We start from the raw sequence: 19642 nt of genomic DNA, 5'->3' as shown, positions 1-19642 counted from the left end.
TCAGCTGCCCCTGTAAAGGGACAGAAAATGAAATGAATCTCCACCCAAGATGTGGTGACATGGCACCCCAGAAAGAACTGAGTCAGATAATGGGACTCATTTTAAAAATTCCCTTATTAATACTTGGGCCAAAGATCATGGCATTGAATGGATTTATCATATTCCCTATCATGCACCAGCTTCTGGTAAAACTGAACAATACAATGGGTTGTTGAAAACCATGTTGAAACCAATGGGTGGTGGAACATTTAAGCACTGGGAGAAGCATTTGGCAGAAGCCACCTGGTTGGTCAACACCAGAGGATCTATCAATCGAGATGGTCCTACACGATCCAGCTCCCTACATACTGTAGAGGGAGATAAGGTCCCTGTAGCACATGTAAAGAACATGTTGGTAAAGCAGTTTGGGTCTTTCCAGGTTCTGGAAAGGGTAAGCCTCTTCGTGGAACTGTTTTTGCCCCGAGGGACTTGGGTCCACTTAGTGGGTGATGCAGGAAAATTATGGTTTGTTTATGTATATTAAGCATGATGTAGTGATGTAGAATAAGGGGTGGAATGTCATGGTTTGCTGATTTTTGGTTACTGGTATTCCACACCATAACATCGTGTAGTGCACTGGGAGTTAAAGTGTCAATGCTCCAGTTCCGGGTACCTGCCCAGAGGAGAAGAGGAAGTACATCCGCCAGGGGACTCTGCAGTCAGAAAGGAGATATAACTCCTGGCAAGGACACCTGTTTGGTGCTTTTCATCTCGGTGCTCCTCTCCTTCACCTCTCCTCGCCACTGCCCATCCCGACTGCATGCATCGCTTCAGTATCAGTGTAAGGCCTTCAGCTTATGGACACTCTCTCTCTCATTATATTTGATTTATTAGCTTAAATTCTAATCATATTGTATTATAGTGTGTTATCTTGCATTCTGATTCCATATTTAGTAAATTAGTTTGTTTCTCCTCAGATTGTTGCCGCTGTTTTTAATTATTTTGGGGTCCTGTTTCCCTTTTCTGGAGGTGTGGATTTTGCAAAATCCTTCCGCCCCACTAGTCATGGAACTGGGCAGGACCAGCCCGTAAACCGCTGACAAAGGCAAAGGTCATCTGACTCAAGGAAGTCAGTTTCCAAATCGTTCCTGCCATTCATGTTCATTTTAGGGGAACTTCTAATGGGAGATATGAGAGGCAGGGGAGTGACAAGGGAAAAGCACTGCCAGTTCCTCTTTTCCAGATAACCTAAATGTTCATAGCATGGTCAAAACAACCTTTTTGCTGCAAATCTTTTCAATTCATAAATGCAAATAATTGAAGTATTAAGTGATGTGCTGAGAAACTGAGGGCTCTCTGTAATAGAATTTGCACATTAACTGCTCCTTTTCCACAAACCTATATTTCCTTAGTTGGTATGGCAAATTCTGCTCCCCTGAAAAATAGAACTTGAAGATGTTCCTAAGGACATTCTCCTATGACAAGCCCTGATTCCAGAGTCAAACTCCCAGGTAGGTCCCTCAAAAGAGACATCAAGCCTAACAATGAATCATGAATCATAAAATGGCCTGGGTTGAAAAGGACCACATGGATCATGTAGTTTTAACCCCCCTGCAATGCGCAGGGTTGCCAACCACCAGATCAGGCTCTCCAAAGCCACATCCAGCCTGGCCTTGAATGCCTCCAGGGACGCAGCATGCACAACCTCCCTAGGCAACCTGTTCCAGTGTGTCACCACCCTTTGTGTGAAAAAATTCCTCATAATATCTAACCTAAACCTCCCCTGTCTCAGTTTAAAACCATTCCCTCTCCTCCTATCACTATCCACCCTCCTAAACAGCCATTCCCCCTTCTGTTCTGGGACTCCCCAGAGCCTTCTCCTCTCCAAGCTAAACAAGCCCAATTCCCTCAATCTTTCTTCATAGGAGAGATGTTCCAGCCCTCTGATCATTTTAGTGGCCTTCCTCTGGACCCACTCTAAGATCTCCACATCCTTCCTGTACCAGGGGCCCCAGGGCTGGATGCAGTACTGCAGATGGGGCCTCACAAGAGCTGAGTAGAGGGGGACAACCACTTCCCACTCCCTGCTGGCCACTCTTCTAACGCAGCCCAGAATACAGTTAGCCTTCCAGGCTGCAAGCACGCACTGCTGGCTCATGTCCAGCTTCTCATCCACCAGGGCCTTCAAGTTCTTTCCCCAGTCTGTATAAACACCTGGAATTGCCCCAGTCCAAGGGCAACACCCTGCACTTGGCCTTGTTGAACTTCATTGAGTTTTACATGGGCCCACTTATCCAGACTGTCCAGGTTCCTCTGCATGGCTTCTCATGTCAAAAAAAAAAAAAAAAAACCCAAAAAAAAAAACTATACATACATAAATTTCTAATTGTAAATATATAGTGTTAGGATTCAAAGACTGCAATATATTGCACTGAGAAAAAAAAAAAAAAAAAGAAACTAATTGACCACTCCATTGTTTATATCAGCCATGACTCATTATCTTTCTTCCACTCTGAAGAACATTAAGAATCCTCAGTCATTCTGTAAGTCTTCATCCATAGAAGCAAGACATCACTGTTGTTCCTTGTACCATCTCCAGCTCTACTATACGTGACCTGAGACAAGGCACACATCAGAAACGAGCAAAAGAATGCACAAAACATTAGAGATGTTGCATGAGAGTTGCACCAGTTGCACGAATTAAGTTACCTGTTACCTCTATTCTATTCCACCATCTTCTATATCAAACTTCGGAACATCTGCTGTTTAAGCTGTTCAATCAACATCTGAAAAAACTATGCTTACTACCTCTACTGGGGTAGAAAGTGCTTGAAACGTAATTCTCAAGCACATAGAAATAGGCCCAAACAGTATGCATTTGTATATTAAAATATATTTCCTTGGATATTACTTTCTTATGGCCTCTCAAGGTTTGAAACTGAAGCAAGCAATAGATAATAGATTTACTGAACACAGGCGAGTATGTCAGTATCTTCTGACAGCAGGTTAACCCAGGTGGCTAGAAAAAAATAAAAGCCTGTAGTGGGCAGTCAAGAATAACAGGCAGCCTGAAATAACTTCCTCATAGGAAGTGTTTAAACATAATTAGTTAATGGTCTGGACTTAATGCCTATCATCTTTTCATTGAAACACCTATTATTTAGCAACAGATGCTCTCCATGACTATATAACAATCATTTCTGTATTTAAATATCTTGACTGGTGATCTGGATGAGAGAATTCAGTGTACCCTCACTAAGACTGCAAAGGACACTAAGTTAGGAGGTAGTGTTTATCTGTCTGAATGTAGCAAGGCCCCTCAGAGGGATCTGGACAGGCTGGGGTGCTGGGCTGAGGCCAATGGGAAGAAGTTCAACAAAATCAGTTGCCAGGTACTGAAGTTTGGTCACAACAACCCCATGCAGGTGCTACATTCTTGGAGCAGAGTGGCAAGAAAGCTGCACTGAGGAAAAGCATGTGGGGGTGTTGGTTGACACTTAGTTGAACATGGGTCCATGCCCAGGAGCCAAAAAAGACAGTGACACCCAGCCTGCATTGGATATAGATCAGGCAGCAGCACTAGGGAAGTGATTGCCCCCTGTGGTGAGGCCACATCTTGAGTACTGTGATCAGCTTTGGGCACCTCACTACAAGACATTGAGGCCCTGGAGCATGTCCAGAGGAGGGCAGTGAAGCTGCAAAGAGTCTGGAACACGAGTCCTTTCAGGAGCAGCTGAGAGAACCAGGATTGTTTAGTCTGGAGAAGAGGAGGCTCAGGGGACAGATGAGCTCTCAACTATAATCTGAAGGAGGTTGTGGCAAGGTGGGTGTTGGCCTTTTCTCCCAGGTAACTAATGACAACAGGAAATGGCCTCAAGTTGCATCAGGGAATGTTTAGGTTGAATATTAGGAAAAATTTCTTCTCAGAAAAAGTGGTGAGGTATTGAAATAGGCTGTTCAAGGAAGCTGGTGGAGTCACCATCCCTGGAAGTGTTCAGGAAATGATTAGATGCTGTACTTTGAGACATGGTTTAGTGGGCAATATTGGTGGTAAGTTGACTGTTACACTTGATGACCTTAAAGGCCTTTCCCAACCTTAATGATTCTATGATTTTGAATCATACATCAGTCAACCCAGATGTATCTTCCTGATAGACAACCCTACTCAAATTCTCAATACAAATAACCAAGAAGCACAACAGACTACCCATGACAAGACTTAAAGCAAGGAGATCCCCAAATAATACCAAGGCCAGCTGCCATACTACAGTAATATTTAGAAGTTTCTAAATAAGCTTATAAAACTAACATAAAAATAGCATGCAAGCTAACGTATGTCATATTCCTAACACTTTCCAACATTTACATTTTTAATCAGATGTTTTGATACAGCAATCTATGACCATGTCAGGCTTCTATTACTATATACTCAACTTACACTCCATTTTAATGGATACCTCCACCTACTCCTTCAAGCATATGCTGGGTCTCCTATGCTAACACAAAAGTACCGATCTCATTTTTTGACAAGATACTGTGAGCCGGGAACTGGAAGTAGAAAGGAAATAAAGAAAAAAGGAGGGGTGGAAGAAAGGGGATATAAAGAGAACTGAAATTTAAGAACAAGGAGCTCCCACACTTCCATCCTGAGGGGAAAGGGGAAACGTGGCAATCCATTTTAGCTTTCCTCTTATGTTTTATTTCATTTTTTAACTGTTATGTTTATGCACAGATACTTTAATGTCAACATGCACACTAAAGAACACGGACGTTAATTCAATATACCAGTCAGTAAAAACAAGGTCAGTAAAAGCAGTAAAAAACAAAACAAAAAAACAAGCATTGTGTTTCCAAACTGGACGTGTGTTCTTTCTTCAGCTCTGATGCCTGAGTGTATTGTGCAATTTTACAGATTAGTAACATTGTACTTCCTGTTTGCTTTCCACTGTTTTAAAACTATAGCTCATTTATTTGACTTATACAGAAGTATCACTGACTACACTGAACTTACACACACAGCCAAAGCTTTCTCATCTTTTTCAGCTGAGTATATGAGAAACAAAGGGAAGATTTTTTGTTCTTTGGTTTAAAGGACTCCACTGCAGATCTCCATTAAAATGTATTTAATTAAAAAAAAAAATTGTGGTTAGAAGCCCCAGACATGTGTGCAAAACTTACTTTCAACACTTTCCCCTGTATCACAGAAGCACAGACAAGAGCTCTCTCCTGCCTACTTCAGGTTACGAAGTGATGAAGCTTGAAAGTGTAAAAAGAAATAAATGGAGCAAAATATTACTGTTAACTCTGAATTTCTAACAGAAAAAAAAACCAGAACAATTCAGTACCTCATTCTCACTTGAAAATGTCAGCTACAAGTGTTTCTTCATACTCTGTGCCATTTATATCAAGATAGATCAAGGGAATGTGCTAGTGTTGTCAGGAACAGAGCACTACATTTGGAGGATTCATTCAGAATTGCTTTCAGGCAATGAAAAATTTTCTGCTTTAGACTTCAGAGGCTGAATTTTTACTGGAGAAGAAAATCTTACTGGCCAGAATAGTTGCAGAACTCCAAGTTAAAGCCCCTAACAGTGAGGGCGTTAAAAGTTCTTCTGGTTATGAACTAGTTACAATTACGTATATTAAGACTCTAGTCACTTGAAGTACAACTATGGGGAGTTGGACTAGATGACTTTTAAAGGCCCCTTCCAACTCTTAGGATTCTATGATTCTATAAACATCTTCAATATATTCCAGTAATAAATGATAAAAAATGCAAAATAAAGATCAGAAGCTCGAGCAGATAATCTGCTCTGTTAAACACTATTCATTCCAACTTTTACTAAAGACTTTATTCTAGTCAAAAGCCCTTATAAAGCATCCAACTCTGGAAACTTGTAAGTTAAATCTGAATTCATATTTTCTTTCAGAAAGATTTTAGAAGTGCTTTCATGACTTCTCTGCACTGGTGAGGCCTCACTTGGAATACTTCATCCAGATGAGAAGTCACAGAATCACAGCATTGTAGGGGTTGGAAGGGACCTCTAGAGATCATCAAGTCCAACCCCCCTGCCAAAGCAGGCTCCCTACACCACGTCACACAGGTAGGCGTCCAGGCAGGTCTTGAATATCTCCAGAGAAGGAGACTCCACCACCTCCCTGGGCAGCCTGCTCCAGTGAAGCCCTCAGTACAGAAGAGACACAGATCTGTTGGAGCACACGGAGGAGGACCACAAAAATAACCCACAGAATGGAACACCTCTCCTATGAAAACAGGGGCTGCTCAGCTTGGAGAAGAGAAGGCTCTGAGGAGACCTGAGAGCGGCCATTCAGTATCTAGAGTGGAGATGTAAGAAAGAAGGGGACAGACTCTCTAGCAGGGCATGTTGTGACTAGACATGGGGAAATGGTTTCAAAGCGAAGAAGATAGATTTAGGTTGGATATAATTGAGAAGTTGTTTATTTTTACAGTAAGAGTGGGGAGACATTGGTACAGGTTACCCAGAGAGGTGGTATGTGCCCCATCCCTGGAGATATTCAAGGTCAGGCTGGAAGTGCTCTGAGCAGCTGATGGAACTGTGGATGTCCCTGCTCACTGCAGGGGAGGTGGACTACATGATCTTGTTGTATTTCAATCTTGAATCTTGATGTATTTAAATATGATTCTATGACAGTGCTGAATTATCAAGCCTAACTAACTTTACAAGATAAACTTACATAACCCTCGAAATTGACTAAGGAGCAAGGGAATGAAAAACAGCTTGTCTGCCACCTATCTATTGTTACAGAACCACAGCAGCATGTGTACATGCAAACCCACAATCAGAAATTACTTCATACTACATTCCACTTGTCCAGCAGCTACCATGAACTACACGTAATACAAGGACTTCCCTGAAATGTTAAAAGGAAGGGGAAAAAAAAAAAAAAGGAACAAAAGAAAACCACCACAGCACAATCCCATGTATATGACTGTGATATATGACTGTGACACCACTTCAACCACGCTGACAGTTTATAGCTTCCCTTGAGTCCGCAGCATTAGGAAAGCAAGACAGAGGTCAACTCAGGTATATTACCAGGACAAGGGGAAATGGATTTAAGTTGTAAGAGGGTAGATTTACGTTGGATGATAGGGGGATGTTATTTACTAGGAGAGTAGTGAGGTCCTGGAACAGGCTGCCCAGGGAGGTTGTGGATGCCCCGTCCTTGGAGGTGTTCAAGGCCAGGTTGGATGGGGCCCTGGGCAACCTGATCTAGTAAAGGTGTATGTTTGGTGGCTCTGCCAGGCAGGGGGGTTGGAACTACATGATCCTTGAGGTCCCTTCCAACCCAGGTCATTCTATGATTCTATGATATGCTCCTGGTTAAGCTATCAGGTCCTCCAAAACAGTAAAAACACATTATCCTAAGTCTGAACTAACACCTACAGAGAAAGAAAGAATCCTACAGATGCAAAGAACACAAACTTTTAAAGACAGCATTGGATATAACCAGCCCTTGTTCTCTATATCTGCACACAGACCAAAACAATTAAAGCATGTCACTGGCTGTAGTGTAACTCGGAATTCAAAGGAAGTTTGGCAGTTCTAGTTTACAAGTTTCATAACGACAGCAAAAATGACATGATCTGCTTAATCTGACACTACCACAGAAACCACAGAACAACACTGCCACCCTGCCCCCAATTTACAAACTTTTATTCCAGAAGGCTCATTGGAGCAGCTTATCTACTGACTTAGAGTCTTAAGCAATTTGTTAAGAGCTCGGAAGACACTTTTTAATTGAGGTGAATGCTACACTGTGCAAAAGTAGGTAAGCAGAGTACCAACCTGGCTTAAAAGATAAGGACATATTTATTTATCCCTTCTCTTCTGGCTTTGTAAAGAAAGGAAATATTTTTACCCAAATTAAAAGTATCTTCCAAGAGTCACATAAGCACATGCACTTAAGCATGACACACACACAGGTGCCCACATTTATCCATCACTCAATTCATTCCCACTTCGAGCCACTTCAATTTTTGCATTTTAGTGGATGGAGACGTATTTTTTTGTTAGTCTTTTGGTTTTAAGCTAACTGTGTTTTGTTTAAGTGAATAAGTAGGCGATACTTCTTAATTGTGAATGGCTAAGTCATTAGCTTTTTTAAATAGTTCCTTGAATTCCCAATCCAATGTTTTAACAGCATAAGGATTCTGAAGCATGAACAAGCCGAATGCAATACCAACTTCGTGTGACAGATGCTGTATTTTCACAGAATCACAGAATTATCAAGGTTGGAAAAGACCTAGAAGATCATCTAGTCCAACCATCACCAATACTTCCCAGCTAAATCATATTCATCAACACAACATCCAAACGTTTCTTGAACACTCCCATGGTCAAAATTTTGGGAACAAAAAGAGTCAGGCGGAAAAAGGAGAATCTCCTTCCCTATGTACATTCTTCTCAGAGGAAAAACAAAACAAAATAAAAACAGGAAAATTCATAGCAATTCCAGATTACCAAAATTCTCAGTTTCACATGAAATGGAAAAGGTCGAGAAACAGAACAAGCAGACGTTCCTCCTTCATCCAAGGAATTAGGAAACTCAATTGGCTCAGAGCTCTGTGAGTGCTCCCAAGACTTAAGAAGCACCTTTAGACAGATGATTATTTTAACTTTATTGACAATCCTTAAACAAGAACATACAAACTCGCAATGTTTTGTTCACTGATGTTCAACAACAAACGTAAATCATCTTTCCAACAAAATGAATGCATACCCTTTCAGTAGCGAGCTGTTCCATGATGACAGATTAAATGTGTCTCAAGTACATAAAATAGCTTTCATGTTTTCAGGTATTATTATGTATTTAAGGGAATTATCCTACAGTATCACTGAAAAAATATTACTGATAATGGTAAGCTTATCTGAGCTATATGCATTTATGGAATCACATCTTTACTCTTAAGACTAAAACACACATCAAAGAAGTGATAAAAGCATTCTAAACAGTTTCACAAGCATCATCAGCTTTCTAGCTGCCCCATCTGAAAGCAACTCTGTCAAGTTTCCAGATAAGCTGTGCTTTTACAACTGCTGAATGTATCTCAAGTGGAGGAAAAATCCTCAGATATTTTCTACTGACATTTCTTTAACTTTTACTCTTATTAAAATAATAATTCAGTTTAAACCTCTACCAACATGGCATACCATACCAAAGGCAGCGGGCATACACATAAAAAAGAAGCCAAGTTAGTGAAGAATTATCACAGCCAATCACTAATCACTTATAAAAAAAAGCATTAAACTAAATTAAGGGGAGACACATAACTACCACAGCAATATTGTCTTTCAAGCATATGTTTATAAATAACCCAGCCATCTGGGGTTAGTGACAGTAATAAAACTGGCTTACTAGACAGCAAAATTGCACAACCTGGGCAGAATTTTCAATATGACACAGGTCCCATGTGAAGATACAGCAGAAATATGAAAAGCTCCTTCTGTTTCATGCAAGCACTGAAGAGCTTTCCTTAAAATCAGATGGTATTCAGTCCTTTTCTCTCTGATGTACAGTTTAAACACATGCAGATCTGGAAGCAGAGGCAGATCACCCTGCTTTAACTTGGCTGAGAACTGGTCCTGTTCCAAATATGACTTCTTCCAAAAATAACAAAATAAAAAGCCACACCAGAATCCAGGTAAACAAACACTAAGTTGTAATATCTCATGCCACAACACAAAGAAAAATAAGTGGCACAAACAGGTCCTTTGAGGCCTGGCACTTTCACAGCCCGGCCCAGCTGAGCGCACACGCGGAGGCCCCAGCCGGGCTCACAGATACAGCCGAGCGGTGACCTCCCTCGGCACGCACGGAGGAAGGTGACAGCAGCTCGCTGTGAGAGTCGCCGCTCCTCGTCTCCCTCCTCAGTCCCACCCCAGGAAGGTGAACCCGGCCGTCACACCGCTTCCCCCCCCCCCACTTCCATCCCAGCCGAGCGCTGACAGCGACGGGGCTCAGCCCTCAGCCAGAAGGAACGCCGCCGCCCGGCTGACAGCGGCTCCCTCCGAGGGCAGGCCGGGCCGGAGCCCCTCACACAGACGCTGCCAGCACCGAGGGGAAAGCACGAGCCGCCATATGCCCCTCGGCCGCCCTGCAGCACGGCGCGGGGCTGCGACGGGTTAACGCCGGAAAGCCGGAGCGAGCCCTCGGCGCGGCGCCCTTCGCCATTTTACCCCCACGCCCATCGCCCTCCTCCCGCCGCGCCGTGACAGGGCAGCCCCCGGCCCCCGCTGCGGACGCGGGGAAAGAGGAAAGCTGCGGCCGTCCTCCTCCTCCTCAGGCCGGCCCTGACGGCGCCGTTTTGTTCCGTACCGTGGCTCGCAGCCTCCCAGCTGCTGCCGCCGCCTCCTCCACGCACCTTTTTCTCCTTCTCCTTTCTCTCCCGCCGGCTGCTCACCCCTCCGCACCGCGCTCCGCCGCGCAGGATGCTGCCATCTCACCGCGGCATCGGCGGATCGCGCACAGCACCCTCTGCGCGCCCCCGCCGGCCGGACAGCCCCGTGTGCGCGCCCCGGGCCCGGGAGCTGGAACTTGTGAAGCCTCCTCCGCCGCCCGGGCCCAGCCAGAGCCCAGCAGTGCGCAGCAGCGGTGGGAGGGAGAAAAGAGAGGCTGAAGCGAGGCTCTTCCAAGGGGACAGGGCTTATTGCGAGCGCCTGCCCCGGGCTGAACCAAGTCGGGCGCTGCGGCGGGGAGAGAGCCGGGCGCGCTGAATCAGCCCCTCCGAGCGGGGAGGAGGGGCCGCGCTGTGGGACGGAGGTGGTGTCCGTGCGTGGCGTGTACGGGCCGGATAAGGGTGGCTGCGATTGAATCGCTTGCCCCGAAAAGGCTCCGGGAGGCGCGGGGCCGGCGCACCCAGCAGCTCTGCGAGCGATAAAGGGAGGTGGCTGCTCCGGCCGCGATACTTTGCTGTGTCGGAGCCTCCGGGACCCGCACGGGTGGGCTCCCTCCCTTCACGTCCCACCTCTCCTCCCTCGGAGCAGCTCGGAAGGGGATGGCAGCTGCCAGTAGCACTAGAGCAGTGCGAGTTCCCTCCCCGCACAGCACCTCGGGCTCTGTGAGGTGCCGCTGAAGGGCGTGGGGCTGCCCCCAGGGCCTTGCGCTGCCCCCGTGCATGAGACGGGGTCGGTGTAGCTTCACACCACAGAGCCTACAGCATGCTGCTAACGTGGTGATAACACACGCTTCGGGGTGTAAACAAGGCCTCTGAGGATGTGTCACAACAGCCTGCGCCGCTGTTAATTGCAAAGAACAAAAGCTTGCAGTGTGAGACCCTGAAGTGACTGCCAGCAGTTCTGTTGTTTCTGAGAAACAACATGAGTGCCAACAGTCTGATTTGTGCGTGTGGATTCCTTCAGGAAACAAAAGGGAAACAAGCAGAGAGAAGTGCTACTTTCCAAACTATTCATTCTTTATGCAGGATTTATAGGAGAACCACAGAGTTGGGGTAAAACGGTGTTGTGTAAAGCTTAATAAATATCATAGAGTGGGCTTTTCAAAGGGGTTGTCCCACTCTCTGACTGGTGTAGCCTCATCTCAAGTACTGGGTGCAGATATGGGCATCGCAATATCAGAGCTATCAGAGGGCAGCCAAAGGATAGCCCTGCTTTGGGCTATCCTATGGAGGCGGGGAAGGATCTAAGGGCAAGGTGTATGAGGAGCAGCTGAGGTCCCTGGGCGTGCTCAGCGCAGAGCAGAGGAGATGAGGGGAGTCCTAATGGTGGCTGCAGCTCCTCACAGGGAGCAGCTGGGCAGCCTTGAGCTCTGCTCTGTGTGACAGCGACAGGGCTCAAGGGAACGGCAGTGACAGAGTGCATGGACAGAGCTCTCAGAGGAGTTGGACTTGATGATCTTTGTGGTCCCTTTCAACTCAGGATATTCTATGATTCTACTTTTCACTGATTGAACTCCCTGAAAACTGAAGTAGTCTGAGTTTTTGCGCACTGCAGTTGAAATCACAAGAAGTATAAGCACAGTTTTCTTCATTTTGAAGATAATTACCTTATTTTTTTCTACTGTGCTGCGGTCAGTAAAGATTATAGTTTCTATCATACAGCGCTGAAGGCCTGGGAAGAATGAATGCTGCTTCGATTGCTTTTGTGTCCTAAAGCTCTGCTCTTTAGGGGCTGTAATACATAAGCCTTATCAAATCATAAATCAACCAAAGTTTGACCTTTACAAATAAGTCTGCATAAAGAGGAGTTATTTGTACGCAGTATTCTTGATGTGATAGTCATTTATTAGTCCATTGAAAGTATTATTACTGTGTCTTCTTGGGTGTATTTCTGCAATTTGTTTTCCTTGCAAAGTCAGGAGAGTTACGGAAAAGTCATATTCATAATAGATATCTACAAAATAGACTCCAACATACACTGGTTCTATTCTTAAATGTTTTTAGATCTTTTCTGAAATGGTTGAACAATTGGTGTATTTTAGACATGGATTTTGGATATTTTTTTTCAAAATCTAGGTTACAGAAGATGAGTGTCCACTGCTTGGAGTTGTGTCTTTTCTCTTAGTGAACTTACAGAGTTTGGGATCCAGACAGCAGTTAGCATATCACCTGAAATCTGTGGTGGGCTGGATCAGATATAAATGGTTAGGGTATACCCAATATACAAATGTCTGAAATCAACATGAAGTATAGAAGTTATTGTAAGGACAGAAGCATAGGGAAACGTAGCAGCGCTGATCACCAGACTTACAATATCATCATGAGTAGAGAACTCAGGACCTAGAGAATCTATGTTTTGTGCCCTCCTCAGCTTCAGAAATCCAAACCAGTCACAAGACCTGCCTTTATGGAGTCTCTTTGGAGCATCACCAAAGACATGCTGAAGTAATGCAAGACTACAGTTAGGGAACGTAGCTGGAACAGCTGGAGAATTTTAGGCTTTGGTCCTTCCCAAAAGAATTCAGACATAACCAATGGCTTTTCAATGCACAATATTGGCTCCTGTTCCAGAACAATGAACACTCCCTGTAACAACTGAATGTCTGCACTGTTGGCACACTGTCAGCATCTCCTCATATTTCTTGTTTTGATTCCATGGTTGTTACAATTTGAAAGTAGACTGTATGCCATTATCCAAAACAAGTATGTTTATATTTTATTTATATACATATTTACATAAGATGTATCTTGAACATATGAAAATATCTTAATTATATGGCAACTAAGGGACAGGGGTTTCTCCAATTGTAGTACGTGTTTTTTGGCATGCTGGAAGTAGAATCTAATGTTAATCACTCTTGCTGCATGTTTTTGAAGTTTCTAGTTTTAGAATGGTTAGGGGTATTGCAGAGTAGGTACAGTACCTTCCAGTTATCTACTCTTTCATATCTCATCCCATCTCTCTGAGGTATGCTTACGTTGCTTCATATTTAAGGTATGAAATGCAGGTTCTACTGTTATGTACACGATATCTGACGCAATAAGACTCTATGTGGTCTGTGATAGCTGATGCCTAGCAAGAATTTGCTGATGGATTGCATTAAAAATGATTCACTTTTTAAAGCAGCATTGCGGAGAAATTAAAAAATGACAAATTGCAAAGACCTGATTCCAGTTCATAGCAATCAATAAAGTTGCTTGGCTCTGCTTTTAGACAATGTTAGTTACTTTACCTAGAAATTTGGAAATAGAATGAAAATCTTTTTCTTGTGCCTGGACCAAAAAAAAAGTTAATCCAGAAGTTGTACTTTTAGAGGATGAATGACTAACTCACAGGGGTAGGAAGCATTGATTTTCATCAGCAGTTCCATAAAGTATAGGTTCCCCTATATAAGCATCTTCTAATCTTTTGAGAGTAGATTTCAATACCATGACATTTTCTTTTTTTCAGATCTGTTATTCATCCTTGAGGCACTGGGGAACCAGCAATAAATTTATTACTTTTTTTTTTCATAGAGTTTTGTGTGCCAAATCCAAGAAATCAATGAAAACAACTTGTGAAAGTGTTCTTTCTGGTGGGCTGTCTCTTTGCATCATAGAACATAAGACTTTGTGAAAATAAATTGTTTACAAACCAGTACATCTCATCTCCCATTGTAAGGAACATACCCCTTTGCTTTGTTTTAAATCTGTTACTGCAAAGACTACTCTAAAGTTAGAAAAACAAATTATACGCGAACGCGTTTGAGATGCAGACAAAGCATACAGTGTCTTTTTATCAAGTGCTATTTTCACACTGGCAATAGTGTGAAATTTACTAATACAAGATCACTTCTCTTAAAATTGTAGCAGAAAAATTTTGGTCCTCTGTTTGACATACTTGCCTCATGCAGGACTGCTGTTCCGAAGCATGTCTGCACTTCTGGCTTAGAAGCAGGGCACAGATTGGATAAGGTTGGGAGCAGGTAATTAGCAAGTTAGGTGTTGCTAATTAAGTGTCTGATGAGTCAAGTAATGGTGAATGAGGAACTCTACCCATAGTTTATGGAAGTAAGTGGTATACAACAGAATAGTGGGGGTGTGTAACAGGACAGTGTGGAGCTGCAGGAAGGAAGGGAATAGTACTTTCCAGAAGGCGTGAGGTGTAAGAGGTCATTTAAGTAAGGGGACACAAATAGTTTGTTTTGTTATGTTCGTATTCAAGTAGGTAGAATTTGCGTATGTGTCATGGTTTTGTAATTTTGTAATTTTGCTATCAGTATTCCACATCATAACATCATGTAAAGTATGGATACTTCTGTTGAATGTGCAGTCCACAGAAGAAGACTACATATCCCAGAGAACAACAGGAGTAACAATAAGTCACGGGACCAGGACTCTATATAATCTCGTCCAGGCCTGGAGTGCCCTACCTTCTCTCTCAAACTTCTCAGAGAGTGGGAAGGTTCCAGCCGTGTCCGCCTAGAGTTCACAGTAGGCCTCTCGGTTTCGGAGACTCTCTCTCTCTCTGTTTCGTCGATTTTGTTAGCCTTAATTATATTATATTGTGTTATCTTGTATTTCGATATCATATTTAGTAAAATAAGTTTTTCCTCCTTAGATTGTCGCTGTTTTATCCCACTCCCTTTTTCCCCTCCTTTCCGGGCCCCAGGGGGGGGGCCGTGGGGTGGCTTCCCCTGTCACGGGCATAGGTAAATCTAAGTAACCCGTGACAGTATGCTTCTTTTATCCCCAGTAACTGGACAATGAGTTTTGGAAAAATAAATTCAGAATATGAAAAATAATGTCAGTGTCACTCTCTGTAGAAGCAAGGTCAGTGTTGAGTGCACGTGTCTTCACTGACCAAATACCTCTGCACCTCCATAGTAACTTGAATTCAGTGGCTAGCTTCAAATGTATCTTTAAAGACTGTTAAACTCCTACAGACTATGGGAAAATAGATGGCAGACTGGAGTTGAAACTTTCTTTTGGAAGGACTATAGAAAAAAAGGAAAAGCTGCATCACTGAATTGCGCATTACTAACCACTGAAAAATGGAGAGCAGAGAGAAACACTGAGAAGGAAGCCAGCCATAATAAAAATTTGGATAAATTTTGAGTCTTCATTTTTATTTGTCTGTAATAGAAAGCCATTGTGACTACTCTGGCACATTAAGAACAAGTTGGTCTCACAGATTGTTTTTTTGCGGGGTGGGTGGATGTTTTTTCTTTCCACAGATGTTAAGTAATCCTTCAGTTAAAAAGACTGAGAAATATAGTGTGCTGAGGGGCACAGTCACAAAATCAAGCTTCTGTTTGTTGTAGAAATCTGTATGTGCTTTTTCCTTTATTGAGCTCTTTAAGTAGTGGAACCAAAAATTCTCAGGTGAGCATAATTTGTGTGAGTGCATGACCTAAGTGAACCATCAGTCTGAGCTGCAAGTTTCCTGATCCTTTCCTGAGCATTAATCAGAAAAACTAAGAAATCCAAACCTTCAGCTCTGGTATTTTCTGAGACTTAGCCATCTCGTTTGTTCTCTAAACATTACACTGCTTTTTATATGTTCATGGTTCTCTCAGAGCTCAATCCTCTCTCTTTTGATACAAAACTTGCGTGTTTCATTTCTGTACAAAGCTCTTGCTAAGACTTTCTTTTCTTCTAAGGAAAACCTCAGTTTTCTCCAGACCTGCTTCTCTGACCTTTCTTGGATTCTTAACTTCAAGTCCTTTTTTATCTCAGGTACTCCTTTTGTTTCTAAAAGCCATCTCTTCTTTTCGTGAACTGAAGATGTTGGACTTAGGCCAACTTGCAGTATATATGTCAGTAAATATAGTACGCTTTGGTTCAAGTGTGTTCTAATATGACGGCTTTGATGTTTTGGTGGGATTTTGTTGCTGCTTGTTCATTTTATCATGTATATGCAGTGTAGTACTGTTATTTTTCCTTATCTGTAATTCCACTGTTTAAGGTACGTGCATTTTAATTTTAAGGCAGTACAAATCCATGGTAGAACACAGAAGTCTTGGTGAACAGTTCCTCCGTGATTGTTTAAACTGTTAATAAGAATAGACTAGAGAATGTTTAACTTACTTAGAAATTTCTATATCTTTTTAAGCTTTCCTATTATTCTCAGTTTTCCTGCAGCTTTCAGTACTTAAAGGGAGCCTATAAACAGGAGGGGAGTCAATTCTTAGAAAGGTTAGCTAACAGCAGGACAATGGGAAATGGTTTTAAATTGAAGGAGGGAAGATTTCGGTTGGATGTCAGGGGGAAGTTATTTACTATGAGAGTGGTGAGGTGCTGGAACAGGCTGCCCAGAGAGGTTGTGGATGCCCTGTCCCTGGAGGTGTTCAAGGTCAGGTTGGATGGGGCCCTGGGTAGCCTGGTCTAGTATTAAATGTGGAGTTTGGTGGTCCTGCCTGTGGCAGAGGGGATTGGAGATTCATGATCTTTGAGGTCCCTTCCAACCCAGGCCATTCTGTGGTTCTCTGATTGTAGTTAAAGTTTCACTAGCAGTTTGTGCATGTTTCACATTTTAAAGTCAGATATAAAATTTATATTCATGTATACTTAATTTGCTATTTAAAATCTTTTAGACTCAAAGGGAATAAGAATATTTATAAATGGTTATTTTTAACACTTATGACTTATACAGGAGTGTTTCAACCATTTAAATATTAATATGGAAAAACTCTTGCATATTCACCATAGAAATCAATTTACTGTTGCTCTTTAAAAGCATTTAAAATGCATTTTAGTTTTACTTTCACATTCTGAGTATTTGATTTAAAATGTAGAATTTTTTTAGCACAAATCTGACATGTGGACAAAAGATGTATTTGAAATAGAGTCATTCTTCACTGCTTTTATCTTTTGCATTCAGCTGGATGACACCAGTGGCTTTGGAAGGACAGTTTATTGTATGATCACTAAAATATTGGCAATGCCAGAAGTAAAATGGAAAATGGCTTTAAACTGGAAGAAGGTAGATTTAGACTAGATATCAGGAAGGAATTCTTTACTGTGAGGGTGGTGAGACACTGGCAGAAGTTGTCCACCAAGGCTGTGGATGCCCCCTCTCTGGAAGCTCTCAAGGCCAGGCTGGATGGGGCTGTGAGCAGCCTGGTCTAGAGGGAGGTGTCTATAGTTCTGTGATTCAGTGAATTTCAAATACCATTTCCTGCTGTGCTCTCAGGTATTTTTGATATTGTGGACAAAAGTGAGCTCCAATTGAAAGCCCATGAATTTTTTTTCAGAAAGTCCAAATTAATCCATAGATCTTTTTCTATGTGATGTGAGATTTCATAGACAAGGCTTTCTTTAGAACTTTCAAGAGTATAGATTCCTATATCCTGAAGTATTTGGAAAACATACGGGAGATAATCTTGAATAGGTTTGTTCTATTGTGTGTTTAAAGGACACAGCAGATTACAAAACTAAAGCGAGATACTTTGTACAGAAAGACTGCTTTACGAATACAGACTCCCAGTGGGTTCTTACTTTGAGAAAACAGTACTACCCACCAGCTATCTTACCTTCATGGGCTGATTGGTAGGAGAAAAACTGACACAAAGTTGAAAAAGAGGAATAACAGAAATCTGCAAAGCTTCTGTCTATACTCAGTATTGTTACTATTATTGTTGCAGGCAGTGAAACATGCAATATTGCTGGTGCATTGTTCTCTTAAAGATTTTTTTCCCCCTCTAGAAATAAAAGACAATTAATACTTTGGTGTTCATGAAGGATTGATTAACTAGAGGGAGTTTACATGTAATTTGTAATTATATGTAATTTGTTAAATTTAAGAAATGTTAGTTAAAAAATAATAATTTTGGAACCCCATAGGCATGACTTATTCTCAGCTCCTTTCCAGAAATTTACTAAGAAAAAAAGCATGTAGTCTAATGTAATTTTTCAGACAGTTCATTACTGTGCAATTGTCAAAAATGTTTTTTCAGTCAATAACGGATCTGCAGTGGTGTTTCTTAATACAAACTATCAGTTAAACAGCAATTTATTTGAAAATGCTGCAATGTTCTCTCTACCTATGATAATATTAGAATGTCAGTTAGCAAGGCCAGTGTCACCATACAGGGGGTTCAGGTTTTATTATGACTGAAATGAAAAGCTATGTTTGGGGAAGGGTGTTAACTTGTTTTTCTCGAATGCAGAAGTCTTGTTTTTTTCCTCTCCTTCCCAGGATGTATCACATTAACATTGATAATGAACATGCTAGTCCAGACGTTTTCAGGGAAATCACAGACTAAGTCTGTTGATTTGTCTTGGGATATGAGATTATTTTCATATCTATTTTATGAAAATAAACTGGAAGAAAGAAAAGAAATAATGAAAGTGTAGTTCAGTGAAACAGAAAAGTTAAAATATTCACGTATCAACCAAGTGAGAACTCATATAATTTTGGATGGTACTGTTTTTTAATAGTTAATTGCCCTGAACTTGAGTGATTTTAAACACTCAGGAAGGTTAAAGGCCAGCCACAGTTTGAAAGGGAAACAGTAAGAAGAGCAGAAGGAAGTGGAGATATTTAACCATAAGTAATAGCCTACTAAGGCAGAGATGATCCAAACTTGTTCTGAATTAGTTTGCTCATAGCAAACAACTGCTTGGGCTTTCTGCAAAGCTGTGGCAATCTCTTCTTGTTCAGTTACATTAGCATTTTGGTATAACTTAACCAGATTTCTTCCCTGAGACACTGTGCACGGTAGTGGTCTGCATGCTGGGACTTGCTGTTTTAACGCAATTATTTATAATATTTACAGCTGTGTTTGCTGCACTAACTGTGGTCAAATAGCAAACATAAGCCTTGGAAAATAGCGCTAAGATATGGTAATTGCATCTTCGCTCCATCTAGATTACTTTGTAATGGAAATGAGAGGGCATTATGTTTTGTAAAAAAAATATTGAAAATACAGATTTAGTGTATAAGTTAAAAATTGTGTATATTTTAAAAGCTTCCAGTTTCACTATTATTTTTATTATATTGAAATGCCTGCAAATAAATTATACTCTCAATACTCTTCAAAACTCTCTCAGTACTGAGATGTAAGCAACTTTTTTTGTTATGACCAACATAACTAAGAATGCTATATAGGCTCTAATCAGGAGAAGAAAATCAGATTATCTGTTTGAAACAATTTTGTAATCGTTAGTTAGAGAAGTTGACTCCTTGTTCCAAGATTATCAGTTATCAAAATCTCTTCCAGTCTTCAGCATTGTTGATTT

The 19642-nt window shown here is 41.8% G+C and overlaps 1 protein-coding gene across 4 annotated transcripts in view; it reads right to left on the bottom strand.

The window, feature by feature from the left end:
- Positions 1-10724, bottom strand: part of WWP1 (WW domain containing E3 ubiquitin protein ligase 1) — a 59003-nt gene extending 48279 nt beyond the window's left edge. Inside the window, exon 1 of one of the 4 annotated variants that reach the window (XM_015855814.2) lies at positions 10388-10724. The gene's annotated coding sequence lies outside the window, so the exon portion shown is untranslated. Of the gene's footprint in view, positions 1-1852; positions 1865-10341 lie in introns of those variants that run through there. The other 3 variants (XM_015855811.2, XM_015855812.2, XM_032442790.1) reach the window with 3 other exon arrangements.
- Between the last annotated feature and the right edge of the window lie 8918 nt (positions 10725-19642).

The sequence above is a fragment of the Coturnix japonica genome, chromosome 2, assembly GCF_001577835.2.
Source record: "Coturnix japonica isolate 7356 chromosome 2, Coturnix japonica 2.1, whole genome shotgun sequence".
Lineage (NCBI taxonomy): Eukaryota > Metazoa > Chordata > Aves > Galliformes > Phasianidae > Coturnix > Coturnix japonica.
This window is presented reverse-complemented; position numbering and strand designations above follow the sequence as displayed.